This window comes from Neolamprologus multifasciatus, chromosome 3 (assembly GCF_963576455.1).
Source record: "Neolamprologus multifasciatus chromosome 3, fNeoMul1.2, whole genome shotgun sequence".
NCBI classification, from domain to species: Eukaryota; Metazoa; Chordata; class Actinopteri; order Cichliformes; family Cichlidae; genus Neolamprologus; species Neolamprologus multifasciatus.
Window position 1 is genome coordinate 28,459,435 of NC_140441.1, and position 17,588 is coordinate 28,477,022.

A 17,588-nucleotide genomic window follows, 5' to 3' on the forward strand; every position below is an offset into this window, starting at 1 on the left:
AGCGAGAACAGTCGCAGGACCAGCGGGCACAGGGGCCCCTGGCAGGCACAGAACAGAACCAGCAGGCGCGGAGACCTCTGGCGGGCGCAGAACAGAACCAGCAGGCGCGGAGACCTCTGGCGGGCGCAGAACAGAACCAGCAGGCGCGGAGACCTCTGGCGGGCGCAGAACAGAACCAGCAGGCGCGGGGACCTCTGGCGGGCGCAGAACAGGACCAGCAGGCGCACGGGCCTCTGGCAGGAACAAATCAGAACCAGCAGGCGCACGGGCCTCTGGCAGGAACAGATCAGAACCAGCAGGCACGGTGGCCTCTGGCAAACACAAAGCTGACTGCAGCTGCACCGAGCATTGACTCAGCTCAGGCAGTGACAGCCGGGTGCAGTCCTCAGCTGGCTTCTTTACCTCCAGGGGTCCAGAGTCTGCTGGGGGCTGAAACCCAGCCTCTGGGGAGGCCCTGGAGTGCGTCTCAGTCTCAGAACTGGCCAGCTCTTGAGGAATGTTTTCATGGTTGTTAGGTTTGTCTCTCTGCTTGGAATAAGAAGTTGTTGAACTGTCCTTTATGGGTTGAACTGTTATGGCTTGCTGTACCAGAGGAGTTGGTGAAGATGATGGCTGAATAGGTGGCTGAGCTGATGAGTCTTCTACCAACTGAGCTATTGACCGGGCTATGGACTGCAACGTAGTTTGTAGTCGGTCTGGCTGTGGTAATGACTGGGCTATGGGTCGTGAGGCTGAATGTGATGGAGGTGACGACTGAGCGGCTAACTGAGCTAGTGGCTGCTGGGCAGCTAACCGAGCTACCAGCTGGGCAGCTGGCTCAAAAAACACAGTCCCGGTATAAACAGTCACAAGTTCTGGCGAAACAGAAAGAGTGACTTTTCCACTCACCACAGCCGGCAACTCAGAGGTCTCGGGACCCGGCTGTGGCGATGGGCGGCGGCGGCGTGAACGTCGCTTCCTTCTCAGGGATAGCTCCGACCGGCCGGGTAATTCCACATCCGGCGGGCCGGGCCGCAGATTCCCCGGCGGGCAGTGCAACACATTCACCGCCGGGCTGGGTCGGGAAGCGGTAGCAGCTGGAGGGTGAAGGTGAAGTTCGTGCAGAATGAAGTCCTGTGCGAGCGGGTGAAGAGAGTCCAGTAACCAGGGGTGAGCAGAAATAAGCTGCTGTAGCCTGGCTTCTACAGCGCGGTGAAATTCCTCTCCCTCATGCTCAAGCCACAGATTAACCAACTTCGAAACGGAGTCAATCAATTCCTCCCGAAACTCGAGACGAGCCGACAAGGAGCACAGGCAGACACGCACTATAAATACACACACCAGGTAATTAGGAAATGGCAGACAGGCGGGGACACAGCTGGAACTAATGGACATAACGAGACACAAACCTACAAAGTAAAACAGGAAACACACAGACTGTTTTACACAACCAACTGGGGACAGGATCAGAACGCAGAGGAGAGACACAGGTAGGGATGATAGAACACACAACTCAAACCCTAAGAACAAATACAAAATCAGAACAAACTAGAAAAGTGACAATAATGAACTGAAAGCGCTGGGTCACCGACCCAGGACCATGACACTTACAGAGAATGTGATGATTTTGTGGATAATTAAAGTCAGTCATATATCCACAAACACAACAGGCTGAAAGTCAGTGATGCTGCTCTGTTTGCAGTCCTGAATATCACGGCACAAGCAGGATTCACTGCACTGTTAATGTTAACTATGTTATATTGCTGCCTCTGTTCGGTGGTGTTGAGCCAAACGGACTTTAACGTGGGTTTGAACGAGCTGACGGTTCACTCATTGTAGCGACTTCCACAGTCGCTAGAGCCCGGGGATGGAGCCCGCCTATTTGCCTGACGCGCTGTCAACTTTAGCAATAATGCGAGAGGTGGAATTGTTTGCTTGTTTATTAAAGTGTTTACAGAGTAATGTCATCTCGAGATTTGGACTCTTACAACGTCACAGGCTCTAACATATTTTGTTCGTTTGTTTGTTTCTACACGAGCTTTGTGTGATTTAATAAGTATCTGAGGCTGAGACCACAGGACTGTAAAACATGATTGTTGGGCTTCATTTCTGTACTGAACAGTCATTTAAGATTAGTTAGTAAATAACAATTAGCTAATGTTGTTCATGAGACTAAAGTCAGTGTAAATATGAGATGGCCAATATTATAGTTATTATATTAATCATTATAAGTTATTACAGCAGTGAGCTTGAACTCTCAAATTAAATCACTTCTATTGTCACATCACATGTGCAGGTACACTGGTACAGCACATGTGAGTGAACTCTGTGTCAAACACTGAGCTTCAGTAAAGATTCAAGTTGCATTTATTTATATTTCCTATCACCTTAAATCTTCACTCAAAGACAAGTATCTGTGACAGTGTATATATAGATGTATATAATAATAAGAGACAAATATTGTTCTTTTAATATGTTGGCATTACTAAATTTGGCTCAATGCTTACATATATGTGTGGAAGAAGCAAATGTACGAGCTGTGATAACTGTTTATGATAGAATGAAGAGTAGACTGATATATGAAATATTCCTTTATTGGGTGAGAAAATCAGATGTCATAACTGCTTTAAGTCATACAGAATAGATATCAGAGCCTTAAACAGGCTGACTTCTGCTAAATGGGTCAAACTGGGCAGAAAGTCTACAAACACATAACATCCTTATAGAATATGATGTAACACTATAGATCAACTTACCTCAGAATATATAAAGCATATAAACAATTACAGCAATATGATGCAACAAACACAGCAGTGCTACTGATCCAAAATACTCAAAGCTTCATAGAACTGAAACAAACAATTATTTTTAGCTCCATTCAGCTGCTGATACATACTTTAGGTTTCTGAACATTAAACTTGTTGCTGCCTTTCATAGTGTGTAACTTGAAGGCCCTGAGTACTTTCTCCCACACTGCAAACACTGGGATGATAACATTATTTGAACATTACCTAATAAGACTGATTCAGGACAGACAATTAGTTATTCTAAACTTTCCTAGCAGTCCTTCACAAACAGGGAACAGTCTGTCTATTCTCTCCATCTGTCAGCTGCTGCTGGCTCTTCCTCCTCCTCTTCCTCACACACTGCTGAGTGTGTCCTGGTGGATCATTGGGGGTGCAAAGCCTCACAGATGATGTGCAGCAGTGGGTCCCTCAGTCTGTCCTCACTCTGGACACTTGCAGTCGTCACACATGGCTTTTCTTTTTGCAGCGCTTTTCTTTTTGCAAGTGTTTTTCTTTTTGCAGCGCTTTTCTTTTTGCAAGTGTTTTTCTTTTTGCAGCATTTTTCTTTTTGCAAGTGTTTTTCTTTTTGCAGCATTTTTCTTTTTGCAAGTGTTTTTCTTTTTGCAGCATTTTTCTTTTTGCAAGTGTTTTTCTTTTTGCAGCATTTTTCTTTTTGCAAGTGTTTTTTCTTTTTGCAGCATTTTTCTTTTTGCAGCATTTTTCTTTTTGCAGCGTTTTTTCTTTTTGCAGCATTTTTCTTTTTGCAGCGTTTTTTCTTTTTGCAAGTGTTTTTCTTTTTGCAAGTGTTTTTCTTTTTGCAAGTGTTTTTCTTTTTGCAAGTGTTTTTCTTTTTGCAGCATTTTTCTTTTAGCAAGTGTTTTTTCTTTTTGCAGCATTTTTCTTTTTGCAAGTGTTTTTCTTTTTGCAGCGATTTTTCTTTTTGCAGCGATTTTTCTTTTTGCAGCGATTTTTCTTTTTGCAAGTGTTTTTCTTTTTGCAGCGTTTTTCTTTTTGCAGCGTTTTTCTTTTTGCAGCGTTTTTCTTTTTGCAGCATTTTTCTTTTTGCAGCATTTTTCTTTTTGCAAGTGTTTTCTGAAGTTGCAGTCCGTTTGGCCTCTCAGGGCCACCGTACCTTTATCTCATAGTGGACAGAAATTATTTTTTGGAATGGCACAAATAATTTGTGTGGCATCAAGTTTGATGCAGAACAGCTGATTGTTCTGTAAATATTTTGAAATGTTTATTTAAAAAACGCCTTGACTGCATTAAAAAAAAATAGGTGCAAAAAACTTTGCTGTTTGCCAAACTGAGTTACTTTTTTGAAGAAGTAACTATATAATTAATTGCCCAACATTGGTCATTATATACTGTATTTTGCAGACAGAGAGTTACAGACTCTCTCACAGACTACAGACTCATACTCGTAATACAAGTCAGGGCTTTACAAAAAAAAAAAAAGAAATTCAAGAAGAAAGTTGTGTTTTCAAAATTGGAGTTCAAGCTATTTTTACTTCCAATAGTGTTAACATACTACACAGGTCAATGACTACATTTTTGTTTTACATTTTCATTGTAAGTGGGCTAAAGCAGTTAATTAAAAGTAGCCTAACACAAATGTAAATGCTGTAATTTGATTATTTTAATAAACCATGGATTCGATGGTGGCGTGACCACAGTGCACACGTCTGATGTCGCTCACAGTGGTCCAAGGGACCGCTCAGGGAGTTTGTGTGTTCGCTCAGACACATGAAAAATTAGAGGGAACATTGCTAGAGACCCAATGGTAGAGATCTCATTCCTGTTATACTATACTATCACAAAAAGCAGGCAGGTACACAGGCGTCCCCAAAGACCCTCGTGCTAACTGTCTGATGACTGAATTTATGTAACTGGGATCAAAGATTAGACTTGTGGACGCAGAAAGTATAATCCCTGTGTGTCTGTCTGTCAAGTTCAAACTGAGATCTGGTTCCACAGAAGAGGGGCCTTCCATTCTACTTTTAAATACTCTAGGAACCACAAGTAAGCCTGCAATGCAAGAGCGAAGTGCTCTAATGGGGTGATACTGTACTATACGGTCTTTAAGATAAGATGGGGCCTGATTATTCAAGACCTTGTGTGTGAGGTGAAAGATTTAAAATTTGATTCTGGATTTAACAGGGAGCCAGTAAAGGAAGCCTATATAGGAGAAATATGCTCTCTCTTTCTAGTCCCTGTCAGTACTCTTGCATTTTGAATTAACTGAAGGTTTTTCAGGGAGATTTTAGGACATCCTGAATAATGAATAATAATGATTTGCAATAGTCCAACCTCAAAGTCATAAATGCATGTATTCGTTTTTCAGCGTCACTCTGAGATGCAATATTTGTAATTTTAGAGATATTGTGCAAATGGAAGAAAGCAATCCTATATATTTGTTTAATATGTGCACTGAAGTCAAAAACGACCCCAAGAATCCTCACAGTGTTACTGGAGGCCAATGTAATACTACATGCCCAGAGTAAGCATGTGGCTAGACACCATGTTTCCAGGGTAATTATGGTTGAGTACAATAACCTCAGTTTTATCTGAATTTAGAAGCAGGAAATTAGAGGTCGTGTTAGTGTTTTATGTATTCAAGAAGTTTTTGCTGGAATTTCTTTGACTGAGTTGAGTTAAAATTGAGTTGAAGTTAATGGTCAGTTCTGTCCATGAGTAGAACTTGTTACTTATTACCATTCAGCCTCTGCTGTGTCTGAATCAACAAACTGCATGCAAAGTAGTATTTTATGCTACTTTATGGCTTTATGAGGTGCCAATACAGCTTCAGTTGTTTGTGATGCAAATGAATTTTTTATTATGTTACAAAGGACACTGAAATGTACCATGACAGAGGCCAGGACATTAACTTCCTTGCTCATTCTACAGGTCAAACAATGTAAAGACTGCTTTTTACCAATATATTATAAAACACAGAGGATTCTTTGTTATTTTTTTCGTGTCCCTCAACCTTCAGTCAACCTTGTCATAGTGGGGGCACTGCAGTCATCACAAACTTTGTCATAATTTAAATTTGGGAGTTCGATGGTTTCAGATGGCTTCAAACTCCTGTTGTTGCTGAGACAGGGTGAAATTCTTCCCATGTTTGACTAGTGTCAATTTTATGAGTTTTATGGTTAAGTATGGACGTCATCCTTGTGGAAATTGCAGTGTCAGTTTGTCGTGGTAATTAGTGACCCTTTTTTCAATAAAAACATTACAGGCATAGTTATGTTAATCACTGGTCATTTTGTGAGGAACACCTGCATTGTTACACAGGATATTTTCTAGGGTTTACAGATAAGTGAGTAAACCAAATAAAAACTCATTTGCATCTCTGAATGCACGATATGTTGAGCTACAGCAGAAGGCCACATGTGGTGCCACTCCTTATACAGTTTACATAGGCTCACCAAACCTGGATGGCAATAGATTGAGGAAACATTAACTGGCCTGCTACACACTCAGATTGTAGGGTCAGAATTTGGAGTAAACAACATGAAACCATGGATCCATCTGTGCCTTCTATCAACGTCTCAAAGCTCAAACGATCTTACACTGGTTTCTTGAGCCTCACAAAGAGTTAACTGCACTTTTATGACCACCTTCATCATATCCCAATCTGACATTCTATCCCAGTACAAGCAACATGTAGATATTACATAATTTTTTCATAAACCCAGAACGTTTTTTGGAGATTTTAGTTGGAGGCGCAGCGGCTCTTTGTTAGAGTAGACACAGATGGGGACTCAAAGCAGGCGCGCTGGTGAAATTACGTCGGCGGGGATTCCGCACCGCACTCTCCTTCATTCACCTCGAGAATCTCCGCTCTCTTCCAAACAAAGTCGACGAACTGCTGCTTTTAAACCGGATTAACAAGGACTTTGCACGCTCTGCAGCTCTTTGCTTCACTGAAGCAAAGGGCTGTCTTAAATCTGCCAGGCTTCCAACTTCACCGGGCGGGCCACGAAACGGAGCTCTCAGGGAAAACAAAGGTTGGTGGAGTCTACTTCTACATTAACGAAGGTTGGTGTAGTGATGTCACAGTGTTACAGAAATATTGCAGCCTGAACCTGAAGTTTTTTTCATTAACTTCAAACCATTTTATTCATGGCGGGAGATTTCTTCTTTCATCCTGGTCAAAGTTTACAAATCCCCTCAGACCAAACTGAACAATGCACTGTGGGAGCTGGCTGACCAGATCACCACCCTGGAAAGAAAATTCCCTGATTCCTTGGACAGTTGTCCTTGGGGATTTTAACAGAGCAAATCTAAACCACAAACTTCCTAAATATAGACAGCATATAGATTGCCCCACCAGGGACAACATCACACTGGACCACTGTTACACCACTTTAAAAGATGCCTATCGCTCGACTTCCGGTGTGACGGTAGAGCAGTATGGTCGCATAAGTACAGAGCTCCCGCAAGCCAAGTAGATAAACTCCGCTAAAACACGAATTGAAGCGTGAGACAAAACAACTTTGGAAGATGAGCGGAGGGACAACAAAAACAAAGAATAAAAAAACTACGGACACCCAAGGTAAAGACATAAAACATCCGAACAACGAGGACAAGCTAGCACCTGAAGCTAATATGGCCGCGTTTCAAAACGGGCTGGACTGTATTAGCAAACAAATTCAATCCCTCCAAAATGAATTGAAATCAGACTTCACGACGTTCAAAGAAGAAATTACTGGCCAAATGAGACACGAACTGTCTAAATTCAAAGAAGATATTGACCAGAAGTTTAAGAGCATGACTACAGAACTTAAAGAACAAGAAGGGAAATTAGAAGCTGCGCTGACGCGCACGGAGGAAATAGAGACGTGGAGCCACGAGGCCAATCAAACCCTGACAGAAATAATGAGAGAACAAAAAACGATGATGACCAAATTGGATGACTTGGAACTGCGATCCAGACGTAACAATCTGCGGATCTACGGAATACAAGAGGGAGCCGAATCTAAGGAAGAATCGCTGGCCCAGTTTCTGGAAGCCTGGCTCAGAGAGGAGCTTAATATTAACATCAACCTCCAGATTCAACGCGCACACCGAGCACTAACCCCGAAACCGGCAGCGGGTCTCCCCCCAAGGTCAGTCGTTGTCAATTTCCAACAATTCACAACTAAAGAGATGATACTTAAAAAGGCATGGGAAAAGAAAATAGTCACTCTGGACGGAAGCAGGGTTTATTTTGACCACGACTACTCGGCGAGAATGGTGCAAGAACGTAAAGCATACGTGAATATCAAAAAGGTACTAAAGAAAGAAGGCATCCGTTTCCAGACTCCTCTCAGCAAGATGCGAATCCACTGGCCAAATGGAGTGAAAACTTATGGCAACGCGGAGGAGGCTGCTAACGACCTGTAAGCGAGAGGATACAACGTGGAAAAAGGGATAAACAGCCGGGAGAGAGAGAGCACCGAGGGACGTCAGTCAATCGGGGCAGCGACATGGAAACCGGTCCGGCCCACGTATGCTGGGGTGGCTAGCAGGCGAGCTCGAGAGAGACTTCAAGAATTTCAGCATAACGATAACAATGCATGAAAGGCGTATATGGAGACGTATAACAACAAGATGGATTCAAGGTGTGTCTGGTAGGGCTATATGGAAACACAAAGTTGGCTAGGGATGGATAGTACACAATAATGACTAGTGTGAGTGTGACAATCTTTCGTGAGTCATATCTCATTACTGGAGGGGGGCCCTTTCAATATGAGAGACATACCCCCCAAAAACAAAGAGAGGAACAACAAGTGGGGAAGGTGGCTGGTACCTCTTTATTGAAGTCCTCTTATCTGTACATAGTTAAACTAAGTTGTAACTTGTTGATGAAAATGTTTTGTTTAAACAAGGGTTCAATGGGGTACCTGTGGGGGTCTCAAAAGATAGCCGGTAGATCACAAAAGGATAATGCTCACTACACATGAAGAAATAAAGTGTATGTCCTTAAATGTTAATGGAATTTGCAACCCAGTTAAAAGAGCCAAGATTATGAGTAAACTGAAAAAGGAGAAGACACAGATAACTTGCCTACAAGAAACTCATTTATCAAAAATAGAACACGAAAAATTGAGGAAATTTGGGTTCAAAAACACCTTTTACAGCTCTCATACAAACTCTAGTAAAAGAGGGGTTGCAATTCTCATAACTAATTCCCTTAAGTTTCAATCCCACAAAGAAATAAAGGATAAGGAAGGTAGATATGTCATTGTGAAGGGTGTGATTAATCAAACAATGGTCACATTGATGAATGTGTATGCCCCTCCTGAAAGTAATAAGGAATTCTTTAAATTAATTTTTGATATTCTTGTGCTAGAAGCAGAAGGTATATGCATATGTGGAGGAGATTTCAATGTGATATTAGATAGTGACTTGGACACAACCAGCCTGAAGAAAAATAAAAATTCAATTTCAAAATTAGTAAGATATACATTGGAAGACATTAACTATTTTGATGTCTGGAGAGCTTTGCATCCGCTACAGAGGAATTATAGTCATTATTCAGCAACACATTATGTATATTCAAGAATAGATTACTTCTTTATGCAAAAAGGGAATAGAGATATAATAACAGATTGTTGGATTGGAGTGGCAGATGTGTCGGACCATAGTGCTATCTACTTAAAAATCTATCTTAAAGGTAGACCAAAAAACACAATATGGAGACTAAATGTGGGGCTATTAAACAATAAATCTGTGGTAGAACAAATACAAAAAGATGTCAAAACTTATTTAGAAGAAAATGACAATGGTGAAACCGATCCAAGTATTCTATGGGACTGTTTGAAGGCAGTTATACGTGGGAAACTAATCGCAATATCAAGTAACCTTAAAAGAGAAAGAATGAAGCAATGAATGAATATGTGGATGAATTGTCACAATTGGAGAATAAACACAAACGCAAGGTAGATGTCAAGATACAACAACAAATGAAAGATATTAAGAAGAAAATTAATAATTTACTCTTATATGAAATGGAAGTAAAAGCAAGGTATGTAAAACAGAGCTACTATGAATCAGGCCCTAAAGCTGCACGGCTATTGGCAAGACGTTTACAAAAACAACAGGCAGAAACAACAGTCAATAAATTGTATAATTCTAAGACAGAACAAATGACACATAACCTAGAAGAGATAGAAAGTATCTTTACCGATTATTATAAAGCCCTGTATCTACAAAATGCACCTACTAATAATGGCCTAAATGATATTAAAACATTTTTAGACTCCTTAGATCTACCCTCTATTGGAACAATACAAAATGATCGCATGACAGCACCAATAACGATAGAGGAGATTCAGAAAGCGATTGGAAAATTACGAACAAACAAGGCACCAGGCAGTGATGGGTTTCCTGCCGAATGGTACAAGAAATGTGGAAAAGAATTGATACCCTTACTCCACCAGACTCTTAATTGGACTCACACTAAACATGTGATTCCCCCCTCTTGGAGGGAGGCAATTATCACGGTGCTGCCAAAACCACAAAAACAAAGAGAATACTGCCAAAATTACAGGCCTATATCAGTGTTAAATGTTGATTATAAAATCTATACTACAATCCTATCAAATAGGCTCCAGTCGTTTATACCAGACCTGATAGATGAGGACCAAGCAGGTTTTGTCAAAAATAGACAGGCACAAGACAATATTAGAAGGACCCTACACATCATACACCAAATACATAAAGACAAGATACCGGCTGCATTGATAAGTTTAGACGCAGAAAAAGCCTTCGATCGAGTCAGCTGGGACTTCCTGTACCTAACCATGGCAAAGTTCGGGTTCACTACAAAATCAATCCAATGTATTAAATCTCTCTATGACAAACCGACTGCAAGACTAAAAGTTAACGGCTCATTGACAAAGACATTTCAACTAGAGAGAGGAACTAGACAGGGTTGTTGTTTAAGTCCAACCTTATTTGCCTTGTATATTGAGCCATTGGCACAAATGATTAGACAAGACTCCCTAATAACAGGAATAGAAATCAATAAACAAGAGCATGTAATTAGTCTGTTTGCTGATGACGTGTTGATAGCCCTCAAAAACCCCACAAACTCTTTTATGCAGCTTACAGAAATGTTAGGAAAATTTGGTACCCTTTCTGGCTACAAAGTAAATATACTTAAAACTCAAGTTCTAATGTTTAATTGTACACCAACTCAAAATCTTAAGGAATGGGAAATAAAGTGGGAGGCAAAAACCCTTAAATATTTAGGTATAAATATAACCAAAAACTATGCCAAACTATATCAAAGTAACTATGGACATATAAATAACAGGATAAGGCAGGATATGGAAAGATGGAATACATATTCGTTAGGATTTAGTGACAGGATAAATGTGATAAAGATGAATATCTTACCACGATTGCTATATTTATTCCTCTCTCTTCCGATAAGCATACCTCAAACCCAATTCTCAGAATGGGATAAGTATATATCTAGATTTGTCTGGGAAGGCAAGCGGCCAAGGGTACGATACACTACTTTACAGCTTACTAAGGAGAAAGGAGGAATGTCGTTTCCTAATTTAAAAGAATATTTTCGTGCTGCACAGATACGCCAGATAACATATTGGTGTGGTGATGATTACGGGGCTCGCTGGAAGGATGTGGAGCTCTCCACACTCAATGTCCCAATTCAAACAAACATGGGTTTAAAAAAGATCCCTGAATACATAACTAAAGACCAAGATAGGAACCCGATAATATCCTTTACATTAAATGTATGGTATGATACAGTAAAGGAGTTCAGAATTGGTAAAGAGCTTGGTTTGCTAAAATGGATAGCCTTCGACGAAGAATTTAGACCAGGAAAATTGGATCTTGGTTTTAAAAATTGGAATGAAAAGGGAATCACAGCAATTTGTTTATTAATCAAAAAAGGAGAAATTAAAAGTTTTGAAGAATTAAAACGGGAATACAACTTAAAAAACAAGGATTTTTTCAGATACTTACAGGTGAGAGATTACTTTAATAAAAACATAAAAATAAAGGAAGATAAAATCCACCCTATTATAAAAATAATTATACTGGCATATAAAAGTGTTATTCCAAGAACGGTGTCTACCCTATACAAATGTTTGATGGAATCAAGACAGGAATCAACTGTCTATGTTAAAGTAAAATGGGAAAGAGAGCTGAGTGAAGAAATCACTGAGAGGGTGTGGTATGAAACATGGAAAGAACATAAGAATACAACTCACTCATTGAGGTGGAGAGAATTCCTCTGGAAAAATCAAATTCGCTATTTTATCACACCTAAGATTAAAAATAAACAAACCACTACACAACAACAATGTTGGAGGCTGTGTGGATGGGATGAACCAGACCATACACACATTTTCTGGAAATGCAGAAAAATTCACACTTTCTGGGTTAAAGTTCACTCAGCTCTCTGTGATATATTAGGTTATATAATTCCTAGAACCTGCCTTGTTTTGTATCTAGGGTACTTGGAAGGTACTGTAGATGTAAAGGATCGTTACTTGGCTAAGATTCTCCTTTTGGCAGCAAAGAAGGCCATCACCAAAAACTGGCTTAAGACAGAAACACCAGGAAAACAGCAGTGGGTAGCAATTGTGGAGGACATTATGGAGATGGAGAACCTTACATATAAACTGAAATTAAAGGAAGAACGCTTTTTGAAGGACTGGGGAAAATGGTTGACGTACAACGGAAGAAAAAGGGAAAAAGACTGAACTGAATGAAGATGGGCATACAAGGGGAGGGAAAAAAAAAAAAAAAAAGAATGTGAAATGAACAATGGAAATGTTTGACACCACAGGCATGTTTCCTCTTTTTTTTTTTTTTTTTTTCTTTTGTTTTACTTTATCTTATTTTGCTAATTATTATTCTATATGTATTTATATTTTTATACATATATATATATTTGTTTGTTCCTTTTTCTTTCTAATCTCACTGTCTTGAGTTTGACTCTCTTTGTATTCTGTTGTTCTGAAGAAACTGTATGTGTAATGGACAGGTGAGTTGTTCAAATAAATAAAATAAAAAGTAAAAAAAAAAAAAAAAAGATGCCTATCGCTCTGTCCTCCGGGCAGCTTTGGGACATTCTGATCACTGCCTGGTCCATGTTATTCCAGTTTACAGCCAACAACTCAAACATGCCAAGCCTCTAGTCAAAACTGTGAACTAGTGGACTAACACAGCAAAGAAGGAACCGCAGGACTGTTTTGAATGCACTGATTGGACTGTTTTTTAAGCTGCATCTGAGAATCTGGTTGAGCTGACGGACACTGGGACATCATATATCAGTCTTTGTGAAGATGTGTGAGTGCCAACCAAGACCTCTGGCACATACAACAACAATAAACCATGGTTCACTCCTAAACTGAACCATGAGGCCAAAAAGGATGCCTAAAGAAGCCGTGACAGGGCCCTGTACAAGCAGGTCAGGAACACACTGACCAAGGAGATCAAAGCAGCTAAAAAGACCTACTCCCAGAAGCTGAAAGAACAGCTCTCAGCCAACGACCCGTCAGTGTGGAGGGGCCTGCGGGAAATGACCAGCTACAGACACCCCCCACCCACTGTTGAAGTAAACAAAGACCTGGCGGACGAGTTGAATGCATTCTACTGCAGGTTTGAGACGGACACGCCCTAACCCCTCACCCACCCCGCCCCAGAGACATTGAGTGGTGTTGGAGAATGGCTGAGAGAGGATCTATAGGCAGGCAGGCTGAGGTCTTTGTGGTGGAGAGTGAGCAGGCCAGTAGGTTACAGATCAATACTGATATCCAGATAGTTCTCTCTGGCTTGGATTGTAATTCAGTGAGAATTCAGCTCCAGCTCATCGCTTTACCAGCAGGATAGCGGGTGAAGTGATGAGGTCAAGTGAATAAGTAGGTGATGTGTATACCAGACAAACAACTAAAGCAAAAGAGAGTTTTTACAAAACAAAGCATAGTTAATGAGACAGTCTGGAAGAGAAACACAACACTGCCAATCCTTAAATACACAGTCTTGATAATAGAGTGCAGGTGTGCACAAAATGCCACATCACTAATCGGCAGTTCCACAGGATTCACGCAAATATCCATCTGAAAGCTAAAAGTAAAACACACCAGCATGCCCCAATCCTAACAGTATCTTTATGTTCTGAATTAAGGTAAGCCCACCATCAGATTAACTGGATCTGGATCAACTTCATGTTCTGGCAGAGTTGAAGTTTATCACAATAACAGCTGGGGAACAGTCTGTGATGATGGCTGGGACTTAAATGATGCTGAGGTGGTTTGCAGACAGTTAAACTGTGGGATGGCACTAGATGTTCCTCAGTCAGCTCACTTTGGTGCAGGAACTGTACAGATATGGCTTGATGATGTTGTCTGTTCAATCGAGATGCACCCAACATCTAGTCTCTGAAGGTGGAGTTAGCTGACAAATTAAGGTGGTAGAATCTGGCTGAATACTGTAGAATCAGGTGGAGGTGACCATGTTGTAGCCACACAGATGCCCAAGAGGGAAGCACCCCTGCATAAGCCCAATCAAGTTATCACACTTCAGGTCACGTGGGCCCATACTCTGGATGGGAGGGGAGTATCAAAAAATGCATATGCCTGCTGAATGGCATCTATGACCAAGTGGGAGAGCCTTGGTATTGACAAGGCACTGCCCACACCCCAGGATTACAACAGACAAAGAGCTGGTCCTCCTAACGTTCTGAGTGTGCCTCATACATTCTGTCAAGACCCAGACAGGGCAGAGAGAAACCTGGTGCAGAGTATTAAATATTCCTTTAATGGGTGAGAAAATCTTGACATATCATAATTGTTTTAAATCAGATGGATAGCCATTAAACTGTAGCGGCCCCGTAGTCTCGTAGACCCACTACGGGTCCCCACCTCTGGCTATACACACCTGTAGTAGTCAACCACCTGTCCCAGATCACCTCATCAGGAAGCCACTACATATGGTGGTGGCTGAGACTCATTCTTAGCCGGATTGTTAAACTATGCAGTTAGTAGAAACCAGCTCCTTTAACCTGTGACTGTCATCCCTCTTCTTGTGTACAGACCTTCTCTGGTTTCCTTTCTCTGGAGTATTTGGAGAGACTGCCTGAGCTGAGTGAGTGAAGAGAGTGTTGGATTGTTTGGATGCCCCCTTTCCCCCAGATTCATGGAGCCCCTGTTTCCTCACCATTACCTGTATCTATCACCCTGGTGTTTTTGTCACTGTAAATAAACACACTAAACCTGAACTCTAAATCCTGCCATTGAGTCTACTCCGCCTGTTGTCCGTGACATAAACCTTCTTTTTATATAAATCTATATATAAATAATTGTTTCTCCTCATTTGAATAGTTAATGACGGCTTCTTTTCATAAGGTTCATCACCAAGGGAAGAAAGGAAAGACAAAAAAAGAACACAAAAAAGATGGCAAGAAGGCAAAAAGATGGCAACTATGTTTCTTATATTGTCTTATCACCGGTGACCATTCATCCATAAATCTGTCTGTTTTTAACTGTAGTTTTAAGTAATTTTGTTCATAGCAAACACTCCTTTTGCACTGGGAGATTCTGACGTCCTCGAGGACAATCCCAAAATATATGCATAATATTCCTGATCTGCCCACAACCTATAGAAACAAACAGAAATGAACAGGGACAAGGATGTCATAGAAACACATAACTACAACTGTTTAATAATAAATTGTGAAAACTCATACTTTGAGTTTGTTCGTCTTCTGTCATAGGGAAATGAACCTGAGAAAAGCAGAGAGGAATATTGATCAATCAAATAGGAAACTTTGTGACTATTTTTAATTTAAGTCCAAGGAAAGATAATTTCCATGTAGTTTGCATCCCCTGAATTACCTCATAGATGACCTTTTCTAAATCGCTGATGAAAATGTTGCTATAGCATTGGTAGGACAAAGAGCATCCACAGTTAGACCATGTGACCAAGTGGGGCAGCAGAGTCTTTTTCTCCCATCTTGAGACAGTTTTAGCCCCTTTCTCTTAGTACCGATTCGGGTTGGTTCGGCATGGTTTTTAGGGGTTACCTTTAGGTGGTAGTACCTGGTACCAGATACTTTTTTAGTACCTACTCAGCCAGGGTTCCAGTTGATCTGAAAATGTGAAGTCAAAAGACTACATGCCACCGACTGGCTGGTCAGTGGCATCACTCGATCAGTCATGAGAGCCTCTCCTTCACAAAAATAAAAACTGCCATTTTTGAAACCTGGCAATGAGGGAAACTAATAATAATAATATTAATAATAATAATACATTTTATTTGAAAGCGCCTTTCAGAACACTCAAGGACACTGTACACAGTAGAATAATAAAAGCAACATAAAAGCAAGCAGTTTACACAATCATAAAAGCATAAGACATAAAACAAATTTAAAATAGCAGAGTGGAGAGGTTATGTGGGATAAGCTATTTTGAACAAGTGAGTTCAGCTGAAAAGCCCTGCTCCCCATGGTGGCAAGATGGGGAGAGGGGACAGAGAGAGAAAGGGAAGACGAAGATCTGAGACACCGATATGGGGCGGTGATCTGAACCACATCAGAGAGATATGGAGGAGAGAGATGATGAATACAAGAGTATTTTGACATTGATACGATATTTGACCAGGAACCAATGAAGCTGCTGCAAGACAGGAGTGATGTGGTGGATAGAAGGGGTCCTGGTGATGATACAGGCAGCAGAGTTCTGGACGCGTTGAAGCTTGTGGATGGACTTTTGAGTAAGACCAAAAAGAAGTGAATTACAGTAATCGATCCGGGACGTAACAAGGCTGTGGACAAGAATGGCAGTGGCATGTGGGGTGAGCAAAGGACGGAGACGATTAATGTTGCACAATTAAAAATATGCAGACCGAGTGACATTATTAATGTGTGAATTGAGAAACAGAGTACTGTCGAGGATGACACCCAAACTTTTCACAGAGGAATAAATGGAGATCGGTGAGTTATTGATAGTAACAGAGAAACTGTTGGTTCTGGATAATGTTGACTTAGTGCCGACCAAGAGGAGCTCGGATTTTGCTACAATTGCTACAAAAATCAATATTGTGGTCCCTGAATCTGACTAAAAGCCATACACTGAGCAGCATGTATACCATTGCTTTAACATCCTCCATGGTTGTGGCATTTGTTTCGCATACAAATGATGCCATGGGACACTTGGCTGGATTGCTACAAGGACCCCACACACATTAGGTGATACTTGATTATAACAGAAAATTCCAGAGTGTTCTGGCATGCAGACACACTTAAGCTCATGCCAGAACACCAGATACACCTACTCTGTATCTGGTTAAGTATAAGAGCCTTTTGTTTAAATGGACCGCTAGACTCCTAGCACCAGCTTTGGGGAGTCCGGGGGGTCACTATGCTAGAGAGTGCCCTAACCGCAAGCCTGAGTAACCCCAACTGTAATAAATGACTAGTATACACACACATGTTTAGATTGCCCTGATCAACAACAGCCTGTGCTCCAGACCATAGATTTAACCAATTGTTAAAAGTAATCTGCATTAAGCTTAGGGTTGCTCAAATCCAGTGCAATGACATATGAGATGCAGTAAACAAGGTGTCAGGTTTATATTATTGGATTGTCATTTATGCTTAGAAATATATAACCATATATTCTTAGAGGTGTATAATCGATTGTGTAGTGATAGGATGTGTGATCTTTAGTAGTCTGCAAAGACTTTGTGTGCATTCCAGAGTGTTCTGGCATACACACTCAGATCCTAGAGTCACGGGAAGAGGTCATATCTTCTCTTGCTGATATATAGTATAGCAAACACATTTATATCTGTTTT